Raw genomic sequence first — 10,641 nt, forward strand, 5'->3', positions numbered from 1 at the left:
ATTTGCATTTAACGATACTCCAATTTGTTATTCAACACGAGTTGAAGTCGGGCAACTGTAAATCTCCTCTACAGCAGGTCCCTTTTATGTACACAGCCCGGACTTGAGTAATATTAAAGACATGTCACAAGAATAAAGCGCAACTCTGTCCTATTATTTAGCTATTTCTGTTTGTAGTGCTTTGTATTCAGCAATTGCAGGTTAAAAACTGCACTGCAGTTGCATGGTATTTTGTTGCAGGGGCTCCTGAATCTGTGTTGCATTATCCTACTGGAGAATCTGGAGGAAAGAAGGTTTATTCAAATACCACACTTCTGCATTGTGTTTTCCTCCAAACAGCAGCCTGCGCGGTGGGGAGCTGCAGTGTCAAAGAATATAGGGGTTCTCCCTTGCCGTGCTAAAAGTGTCAAATAGGAGGTCTTCCTTGCCGTGCTAAATTTGTTGTCATATGTAGCTCGTACTGAGTTCAGGAGTGGCACCTGCCTGTGGGGACTGTTACCAAATGCAGAGAGATGTATTACACTGCTGCAGAGGAGAAGGCATTGATCTCTGTTGATACGCAGCCCTGGAGTTTGTCACGACTGACAAACATCTTGCTATTATTCACGCTTTTATTCCCCTCCCCACCCCGCCGCCCTTAAAGGCATCAACAGGAGTAGACTATACTGGGCATGGGCCCATGTTGTTACTCAGGCAGAATGCCCTTTGAAATCAACCAACTCTTTGAAACTATGGGGAAACACTGGTAACTTGTCCCAGTGCTTGCAAATTATGTTCCTTCAGCCTCCTCCCTGCTTTATTCTCCTGAGTGGTACTTTGATCCTTTACTAATACTAGTAACATACCCATGGTGCACTGGCTGATAATGGAACTACTGAGAGCAAAAGAAAAGTGTGAAAATGTGGCAAGTCTGGCCTTGGAGCCTGTAGTAGCCTTTCAAAAATGTCACTGACGCTTATTCCAAAGCTGTGGTGTGGTCTTTTGAGGTTTGCCTCCTGCAGCTGTCAAGAAAGCAGAAGGCTGACCTAAGCTCTCAGTTTTGCTGTGTGACTAGACTGAAGGAAATTAGGTTGTGTTCTCACACCTGGTCTGGAATGAATTTGTTTTGCTGTGGACTGTGGCAGCACGTGGATGTAGCACTACTAAACACAGGTGATGTAAAGCTGTAACAAGGGTGAAGATATTGGAGAGGATAATATAAAAGGACAGAGAACGATGGAGTGTTTTGCTCGGTAACCTACTAGCTCTCATGCTTTTCCTTCCACTGCTGTGTTTTTGAGTTGCATCTTTCAACCTTGTCATTCTGACTGCTCTTTGATACCTCTCACCTGCAGGACTTGATCTACCTATGGCCAAGGACCGGAACATTGCAATAACTGAGGAAAATGAAGCACCTATGGAACTCACCCCTGTGGTAAGGAGAGGTCTGATACAAGGACATCGGCTTACAGCAACGCTATAGGGCAATACAAATTAGAAAAGCTCTGCAAATCAGGATTTAGCCTCCTTTCCAAAATGTTTCCCTTCATTAAAGTATTTGGCCCCAAATTCCTTTGATTTCTGTCTCTTAAAATGAGAAAGGAGTGTGTGAAACTTCACCACTCTTCAGGACTGAGATTTTCTCGATCTGTTAATGCGCAAGTGTAACCCTATTCATAATGGAGCGAAGAAGTTACCCTGAAGTGCAGTGCCCCAACTCCTCCATACGCTGTACTGTTATGTGCTGGAGGACATCTGCAAGAAGACAATGCCCCAATAGCTGGTTTGAATGACAAGTCAAGTTCCAGTTAATTTAAATGCAAACTGTCTTAGTTCTGAAAGGACGATAGAGCAAAAACGGCTGTTGAATGACATGCTTTCTATATCTGTCTTGTAAGTGTCTAGGAAAAGCACATACTGAAAATCTCTGGATTCAGGATTGGAGCCTGGAGCCTGCAGTTAGAAGACAGACAGTGCCAAAGGGGACAAGGCTTGTGGCAGAAGGGAGGTTTGTTCCCTGTTCAACTTAAGAAGGTGCAGAGGTACTTGCTGGAGGAAAAGGGAGCCTTGGGGACTGGATTGCTTGATAAAAGGTGTAGGACAGTGAGAGTGGAAAGAAAATTAGGGTTTCCTCAGGCAGCTGGCTGTTGGAAGAGGGTTCCCAAGGCAGAAGCATCTTTTTGTGTAGGAGGCTGGAGGGTATCAAATCCCAGAAAACAAAAGAATGGGGGATGGGAGGCTAGAAACTAAGAGCACGGAGATGGAGGAGTACAGACAATGTGGCTGGAGTTTTGTTAGCTTTTATTTTAAACAAACTTTCAAACTGATTTTGTCTCCAGCCACGGGCCGGGATGCTGCAGTTGCATTACCGTGGGTTGACTTTAACTAGAGCCCAAATATTTTAGTTAAATTAACCATGTCCTCCTGACTACTGACTGCTGCTTAAACTTTCATTATCATGTGGGGTTTTCGTTCGTTTTGTTTTAAATTGGTGGGGATTCTAAGGTACATATGGTCAAATTCTACCCCAGTTACGCCTCAATAAATCGGGAGTAAAGTTGATGATTCAAATTGAGTTTGTGAGGTCTTGGCAAACAAAAATGAAGCCATAATGAGCTATTTTAAACAATATAAACTGGAAACAGCGAATGAACTACATTGGACTATGAGCTCACAGGAGACTTTTAACATCTTAGGACTTCTGCCACAGCTTCCCCTTTTTTCTTGCATACCTTCTCGATACATTTCAAGAAAATTCCCTTGTGCTTTCACTTGGTGCAGAGGGGTTTGCCATGGTACTGGGCCTCCTGGCCACATGGGGAACTGCTGCCCTTGGAGGGTAAGTGTCCTTTTCTGGGTATGGCCACTGCTGGAGATATGCTACTCCTCTTTGCCAGCTGTGCTTATCCTATGCTTTCAACCCCTCAGCTAATGGCACTGCCACAAACTCTGCTTCATATTCCACCTGCTGTTTTCCTAATTTCCCAGCCTTTTGAGAAACTCTCTCCTAATTTTTGCATTCCTCTTTTCTTTAGACCTCAGCAATCCTCTCCTTTTCATACAGCTCTTTGTGATTTAAGAAAAATATCAATGCCACTTTGCTCTTAGCAGCAGGAATAAAAACAGATGGAAAGATCATGTGCCTATTGATATTTCCAACACTGTACCTGTATGGTGGAGTGGCTGTTTTGCTTCTTTTCCTGCTCTTTGGATCAGTAGCTGGTTTTCTTTCTGTAAAGCAGCTTGAAAGCTCTGCTATGAAAGAATGGAATCCTATCAACTGACATGTCAGAAAAGCATCATGACTTTGAAGTAGATTTTTTGATTAGGTAGTGATTTTCCATACAGAACAAATCCCTAATAATAGTAAGTGGCTGCCCTCTTCATCCTCTCTGGCTTAAATTCATCATTTTCTGTTTTTTCTGTAAGTCAATAGAGGCCTTGTTCCTTTCCTGGGAGATGCGACACCTGCTCCAAAATAGTTGCTCCTATGCATACTGTTACAACAGACTCTATGTGTAAGTATCTATGCCTGTATCTACTCCTATGTCTATGCCCATGCCTACACCTATGCCGACACCTGTACTGATAGCTATATCTATATAATTTGTATCATTTATATATCTCAGAGAATTTGGGATTGATTTGATGACCAAGTTTAGAAGACTGGCAAATCTGACCAGTTTCAAACTGCATTGAATGAATTCATTACCACCACACCGGGCAGTTCTTACACATTATTCGATACCTGTACTTATACTAAAGTCTGATACAATCGTATTCGATGTGTATTAGTCTTGCACAATGATACTCTAAATTAGCTGTGGGTATACAGTACCATGGAATTGATGCCATATAGTGAATCCGTATGGCCAGAGTCCTTGGTGGTTCCTTGTCCTGAGGTCACGGTGAGCAGCAGAGAGACAAATCAGAACCACACTGTGTTTTCTTTCCTCTCTTGCTCTCCTTGCTCGTGCCAGTTTTTACACTATGGCCCCCTCTTTACAAAAATAGCAGGGTGGGCGGTAGGGTGTCCTTTCTGCTTGCTGTGTTGGTTATTTTAATTTCTCTTGTCTTGACACTCATCCTTCTGTATTTGGGAGGATGCCCTGCATGCCCCGATGCTTATCTTGCCCTTTTTTCTCCACTTTTGATACTTGTGTGCCTCCTTTGTGCAATTTCACCCACCTTGCCTTTTGAATGATCATACCGATCATATCCTGATTTTAAATTGTGCTTGGAGGAGACTATTACAAAAAACTTACTTGCCATTGTTATAGCAATTTAGTACACCTATATTCAGGTTCAAGGCAAGCTCTTTCTAATTTAATCTTGATTAGCACATTTGTATCTTGTAGGTGACACAGACCTTTGCTCTGGCTACAATGCTGACACACCCACAAATACCTACCTGTTCCCCACAGAGTTAGAGGGCTGTAGCTTGCTTCAAAAGGAATCCTTCAAAATCCAGAGAAGGACATTCGAAGCGCATTCCTAGGTTACTCAAAGAGTCAGAGTATTGAAGTCTTTAACGCCATGAAGCAAGAATGAATCTAGAGGCATCCTTGTTACAGTTGTGTGACTCCAGCTGGATGATTGTCTTAGGGCAAAATGAAAAATATTACTTCACTGATTTTAACAAAAGTAGCGTTGCTAATTTTTGTGTATATAATTAATTCATTTCAAGGAATGAAACATTTTAAATTGGTGTTTCAGCATTTCATTTTGAAACTGAATTTTCCTTCCTCTAGTGAAGAATTTTTTGGAATTTGTTTATGAGAAACTTTGTTATAGCCCTCAAAATTCTGTGTTTCATTTTTATGTCTGACCAATGGACTGAAAATTGTTTGAACTTTTGGGGACTGCTAAATATCAGCAAATGGATACTGACAGCTCTAGTCACTTAATGAACAATTTTCTCCTATAATAAGTACAACCATGAGTGTGTTTAATGAAGTACCTACAGCAATCAGTACAGTTTTATTCAATGTTCTGTTTAATACAGGAGTAAACATTGCACTAAATGAGCATATATTTTCTGGGACTGCAATTTTTTAAAAAAACAAAAGGCCAACCAACACAACCAGAGTACAGCCCAGAATATATGCAGTGCACTGAGATGCTAAATAAGGGATGAAGCTTTGTGTGCTCTGTGATTTCCAAAAGATTGCAACATTTTGAATGGGAGAAATGACTCAATGATTGAATTAGTTTTCAGACTGTTTGTGCTCTCTGTAACTGAAAATATTCAAGATGACTGAGTAATGAGATAAAATTTGCACTGTGCCAATTGATAGGATTTCTTCATGTGTGTGTTTGTGCGTGTGTGTATGTGTGCTTGTTGTAAATAGGCAAGTACCACTTCATCAACAAACACAGTGATCTCCCACAAAATATTTACAACCTGCACCCCAAGGTCCCATAAAGGTTAAGCTTTTTAATGTGTGAGGGGAAAAATCCATAGGAAACATTGGGTTTACTCAGAAAGTAGTTACTTGTAGCTTTGATAATGATTTGCAAGCATATGAGAGGCAATGTAACTAACTTTGATTTTTACTCTTAAATTACCGCGCACAGCATCTTTACTGAGGCTGTGATTTTTTCCCCACATATGAAGGGATGCTCCTACACAATCCCTCTGAGAGCCTGCCCTCGTTCCTCAGGCTGCCTGTTGTCTCTTCGTGCTGAACTGTGCATCTGGTCATTCATGCACGTATCTATGCATTATACAGGTGTGTTTCTGTGTGTGCACCTGCTGGGGATGCATGCTTAGCCTCACTGCTGGTTGGACCCAGGGCATGAAACCGTGGCAGCTTTGCCTCCGTCAGGCTGCCAGAATCAGCAACTCCTACATGAAGCTTTTGCAATTTCCATTTCCTGGCTTTTCTCTCTTTTGTCGTTGATCAACTTCTCCGGCATTTTCACCTTTGGAAAGAGAAAAAGGTTTCCGTGCCTGACTTCCACCCTTATTGGCTAACGGTCTGAAATGACATTGCTACCTTACCTCCCATGCTCCATGTCTCAAATTCTGTTGTTTCCCTTCTGTATATTCCTAGGTGCAAGTTTTTGGTCAAGTTTTGTTCCTCAGCATTATCTTCTCCCCAGAGATCACACTACTGCTCAGGTAGTGGCCTTGTGCAGTCCCTTTTAAGCTGAATGTGAATTGTTGATGGGCCAAATTGCATCTGAGTTTAGGAGTAGCTTATTATGAACAAAGACAAGACTTTTTGGCTGACATCGAATGTCCAGAAGAGAAGATCCTGCTGTGACAATGCTGACTCTTTGTACTGGTTTTGTTAAGGATACTCAGTGTTTAGCCATGTATCCAGTAACATGGCCTATGGGGTGCACAGATCAAGGCTTTCTTACAGCAAATGGTTCTGGTTATTGGTTTGCAAACTTCTCTTCAATTTCTTGCCTTCTGATTCTTGCTTTTGATTTTATAACCTTTCTGAAGCTTTCCCTGAGTTGGCTTATCCCACCTGATGCATTCTGTTTTCTTAAAACTGTATTTTCTTTAAAAGTATTTATTTTCATCAGAGTGTTGGGTTTGGGGCTTTAATTTCTTTAACATTTTCTTGAAACTGTGTTTGAAAAGCGGACATTTGAGCCAATTTTTTTAATGATGTCTCTTCTCTTTGCATCTATTATCTCCCCTTCTAGTCTATTTCTGTTACTACAACTTTATTTCTTGACTTCAGCAATGTCTTTTGCCTTCAGCATACATGATCGCTGACTTAACTCGTCCAGCTTTTCACTATTAAAAGGACTTTCTACCTTTATTTGACTGAGGTTTTGGAGTCACACTTCCATTCTTTTTCCCCATGGAGTGAACTAAATGTCCGTCCCTCAGCCCGGGTGAAGTTTGTGCTACCTCCACACGAATGTGTTTTAATTGACTCTTAGTGCTTGCAAACAATCAAATGGATCTTGACTCGTTTGTTTTTTGTTTTGTTTTGTTTTGTTTTTTCCAAAAACAACCTACAGTAGTTTGATGTCCTTCCTGTAGGTTGATCAGTGAGGATGAATCCTTACAAGACAGCTTCTCCTGGCTAATTTGCTAATTATCACTGTCTCAGCCCAGGATCAGTATTAAGAACTTGAGAATTTTGGCTGCTTCACTGGAAATCTTTCTCAAACTGTGACTCTACCTTGTGCAGATTGCAAGTTTGCAGTATGGAGCAGCCTTCTTTTGTGTCTGCAGAGTGTTTAGCACCTTGTGATATTAGCCCTGGTTTTGACGGGGTCAGTTTGCCGCTGCTGCAGCAGTCATTAGTAACTGTAAAGAAAACGCGTGTGGAATAGCCCTTTGAAATGTATGGTGGGGATCCAATGTTTAGACTGACTGAACCCTTATTCCTGTTACTCTCTGCAGTCTTTTTGGTTATTCAGGATCTTGCCCTGCACTGATAAAATCATATTTTATCAGAAAAGAACCCCAAGTATCTGCTGCAAAGATCACTGGCATCAATGGGAAAAGCCTCATGCTTTGGCCTGTACAGCTGTTGGGGCAGGCACTGTAATTGCAGTCAGCTTTGAATGCAGCCAAACACAGCGAGTCAACAGTGGCTCCAATTCCTTGATGCAGCACCACTGGGCAAGTGAGTAATGAATAGCTGATGCCAGTGGCATGAATGCTGCACTTCAAGCGATATACAAGAAGATATTATTGGGGTAACTACTTAAGCTCATAGGGCAATCTGTAAATGTCTTTGTTCAAAGAGGGGCTTTTCTTCTTAGGCCATGTGAACTAAAGATATTAAAAAATGGCAGTGATGGCTTGGTGTGCTGAACTATCAAAATCTTCAGTTCCTACAGCTTCAGCTTCTTCAATACCTCAGCTCTTCTGCCACTGAGGTTGGTAGAGGAATGCCTTGTGATACAAGAGTTACCAGAAAGGCCCTCAGCATCTTCCAACACTGTCTGTCTAGTTCAGATGTTCTGGTACAGACTCAGCAACTTCTGTGAAGAGAGGGATCTGTGCCACATGCCCCAGCCTGGGGCGGCTCTCGGGAATTGGAGTAGGAGCTGCCATGCACAGAGCAGCTGAAGATGCAGTCCTGCTGTTTGAACACCCAGAGACTTTGAAGGCAAAAGAGGTTCTTCCCTGAGGAGCAGATGCACCCCACCGCTTCTCCAGCTGCGCCGACAGGCAGGACGGATGCCCACGCAGATCAGGGTGCTAGGAATCAGTCCCTGCTAGTTTATCCAGCAATATTTATCTCTTTGAATGCCTGAGAAAATGAAAGTCCTGTATACAGTACTGAAAACCTCAGCTTTGATTTGAGCTATTTGCAATATTTTGACATTTCAGAAGTACTGATCTAGCTAGTTTCCATGTGGCTGTTAGTGGAACTCAGATGGTGATTGTTTGTTGGGTTAAGAAAAGAGCAGAGAAGTATCTGCACGTTGTCAGCTCAGTATTAATATAATTTGTCCTTTTCTTCTGGACTAAAGGAATGGTTTAGCACAGAGCTCATAGAGTAGAAAAATGCCGTTTCAAAGAGCAGTAAACAAAAGATTTTTGTGATTCTTACAACTGAGAAAATAAACAATGTAGAAACATCCAATTCCTCTTTTTAAAAATAGCTAATAATTAAAAGTGATAATACAAATTTTTAGAGTATGGAAAACACTAGACAATAACTCTGAAGTGCACACATTCCTTTTCTCTCCAGGCTAGAAGTAAATTCAATTACAAAAAGTATCCAACAAGGGCTCAAGAAATAGCAGGAAGGGACTATCCATAAATGATTTAAAGTTTAATTAGATATATCCACGAATGACAAACAGAACATGGAAAAAAGTCTCATTGATAATGTATTGGAACAAACATTGTAATTTGAACAGAACAAAGTGCATACTTAGTGTATATTGTATGCTTTTATTTTAAAGAAAACTTCTGGTAGAGCCTGTTCAGAATGCTCAAAGCTTGGAACTCAATGAATAAACCTCTTAAAACTGAAGTTATAAATACAAGATTTGGAGGAGAGTTAATGTTATCCTATTCATTGATAAAAGCAGTTTAGAAATGCTTGAAAGTTAGTAAGAGCAATGAATTCTAGAAACGTCTAATGGCAACAAAACCTTTTTGTCGAACACTTTCTCACTTTTTCTGCACTTCGCTGTGTTTATCCTCATAAATTTTCTGGTAATGAGCATATTTTACAGTCTGATCAATAGTCAGAGAATCTCTGTTTCATTCATTAGAATCTTCTCCTAAAACCAAACAACACTCCTCCCCTCCATTTTTAAGCTGGAGTCAGTGCATGCAAACAGGATGAGCAAAGCCCTAAATACAGATCTCTTCTGGATTGAGGGTCTCCAAATACATGACTTGCATTCTCCCAGAGGAATGCCCAGAGCCTAATGGCTAGCAGCTGATGTTGCAGAGTTCCAGTCTCATTGATAATCTTTATGTAAACTGGTATGTAAAGTGGAACAGTAACAAAACAGAAACTGAGAGTATCCAGTCTCTGAACTGTCACTCAATCATTGGTTTGATGAGTGCCTCAGCTTTGGAAATGACAGCTTTGAATTATTCTTCTGCTTAAGAAGGCTTCACATGGAATCTGGCAGAAAGGTTTCATACCATTCTGATTTTATCACAGACTGCAGATGTTTTCTGGCACACAGAGGGTGTATTGGGTCAGTCACCAACAATATACAAGTTCTGAAGAGAATTTTGCATTTCTATAAGGAAGGCTAAAACATTTGCTTTTTTGCACAGATTGAATAAAAGTTTGGTTTTGCTTCCACAATGAATAACAAAATAATTGGTCCTTGTCATCTTGGACAAGACTATGATGAAAAACATCATTACAGTCTGCTTTCATGGGCTTTCCCTGCTTGCACACTTTTAAGTTTGCTTAGAGATGCTACAACTGGTTTGATTTTATTAAAATTTCTACTGAAATGGTTTTAAGCTGTCATATTATTGGTATACATATAGCGTCTCCTGTTCTACCTAAGCCACAGAGCATGGCTTCCTCAAGTCAAAACAAAGGTATAGACCCACTCTTTTAGTCACCCAGCTTTTCTCCTCCTTTATTTCAATCTCAAAAGGATCTTACTTTATCACTGAGCTTTTAAACTTACACAGATTTTAAACACAGGTATAAATGCAGTACTGACAGTATTTCAGGTGTAGTATGCATGGGGGGAAAAAAGAAACATTCATTTTTTTGGAAATATTTTTTTTTCTTGCTACCTTTATTGTTGTGGTGAATTCTCGTGCCCGTGCACAGCCTGGTCTCATGTCTGTGACGAAGCCAGTCTCAGACACCAATATGGTGTGCAGAAAGCGCTCGTTTATTAAGCCTCAGTGATACATATTTATCTTATTTTGTGTTCCGTACACGCGCCGAGCATGCATACTACTTTACAATTATAGGCTACTAATTATGTATGTTAGTTTGTGATTGGTGCTGCAGGCCGATCACTTGCTGTTCACGCACCTTAGCGGATTGGATGCTCTTTTTCCCGAGTCCATTGCCAGCTTCTTCTCTAAATGTTGAACCATCATTTTTTGTTTCCAGACGTTGAACCATCACTCTTTGTTTCCTTGTGTTGAACCATCACTTTGTTTCGTTGTGTCCTTGGTTGCCTTGGTGACTCTTATCATAGGTCCTGATAAGGCCGCTGGGCCACATAAACCCCCAC

The 10,641-nt window shown here is 41.0% G+C and overlaps 1 long non-coding RNA gene across 1 annotated transcript; it reads left to right on the top strand.

Annotated features, from left to right (window-relative positions):
- The first annotated feature begins 1,367 nt into the window (after nt 1-1,367).
- Nucleotides 1,368-9,882, top strand: LOC122152887. Its single transcript, XR_006164859.1, has 3 exons — nt 1,368-1,414; nt 1,885-1,987; nt 7,789-9,882. It is a non-coding gene; the product is annotated as an uncharacterized LOC122152887 (long non-coding RNA).
- The last annotated feature ends 759 nt before the right edge of the window (nt 9,883-10,641 follow it).

The sequence above is a fragment of the Tyto alba genome, unplaced genomic scaffold, assembly GCF_018691265.1.
Source record: "Tyto alba isolate M040663 unplaced genomic scaffold, T.alba_DEE_v4.0 Super-Scaffold_13, whole genome shotgun sequence".
Lineage (NCBI taxonomy): Eukaryota > Metazoa > Chordata > Aves > Strigiformes > Tytonidae > Tyto > Tyto alba.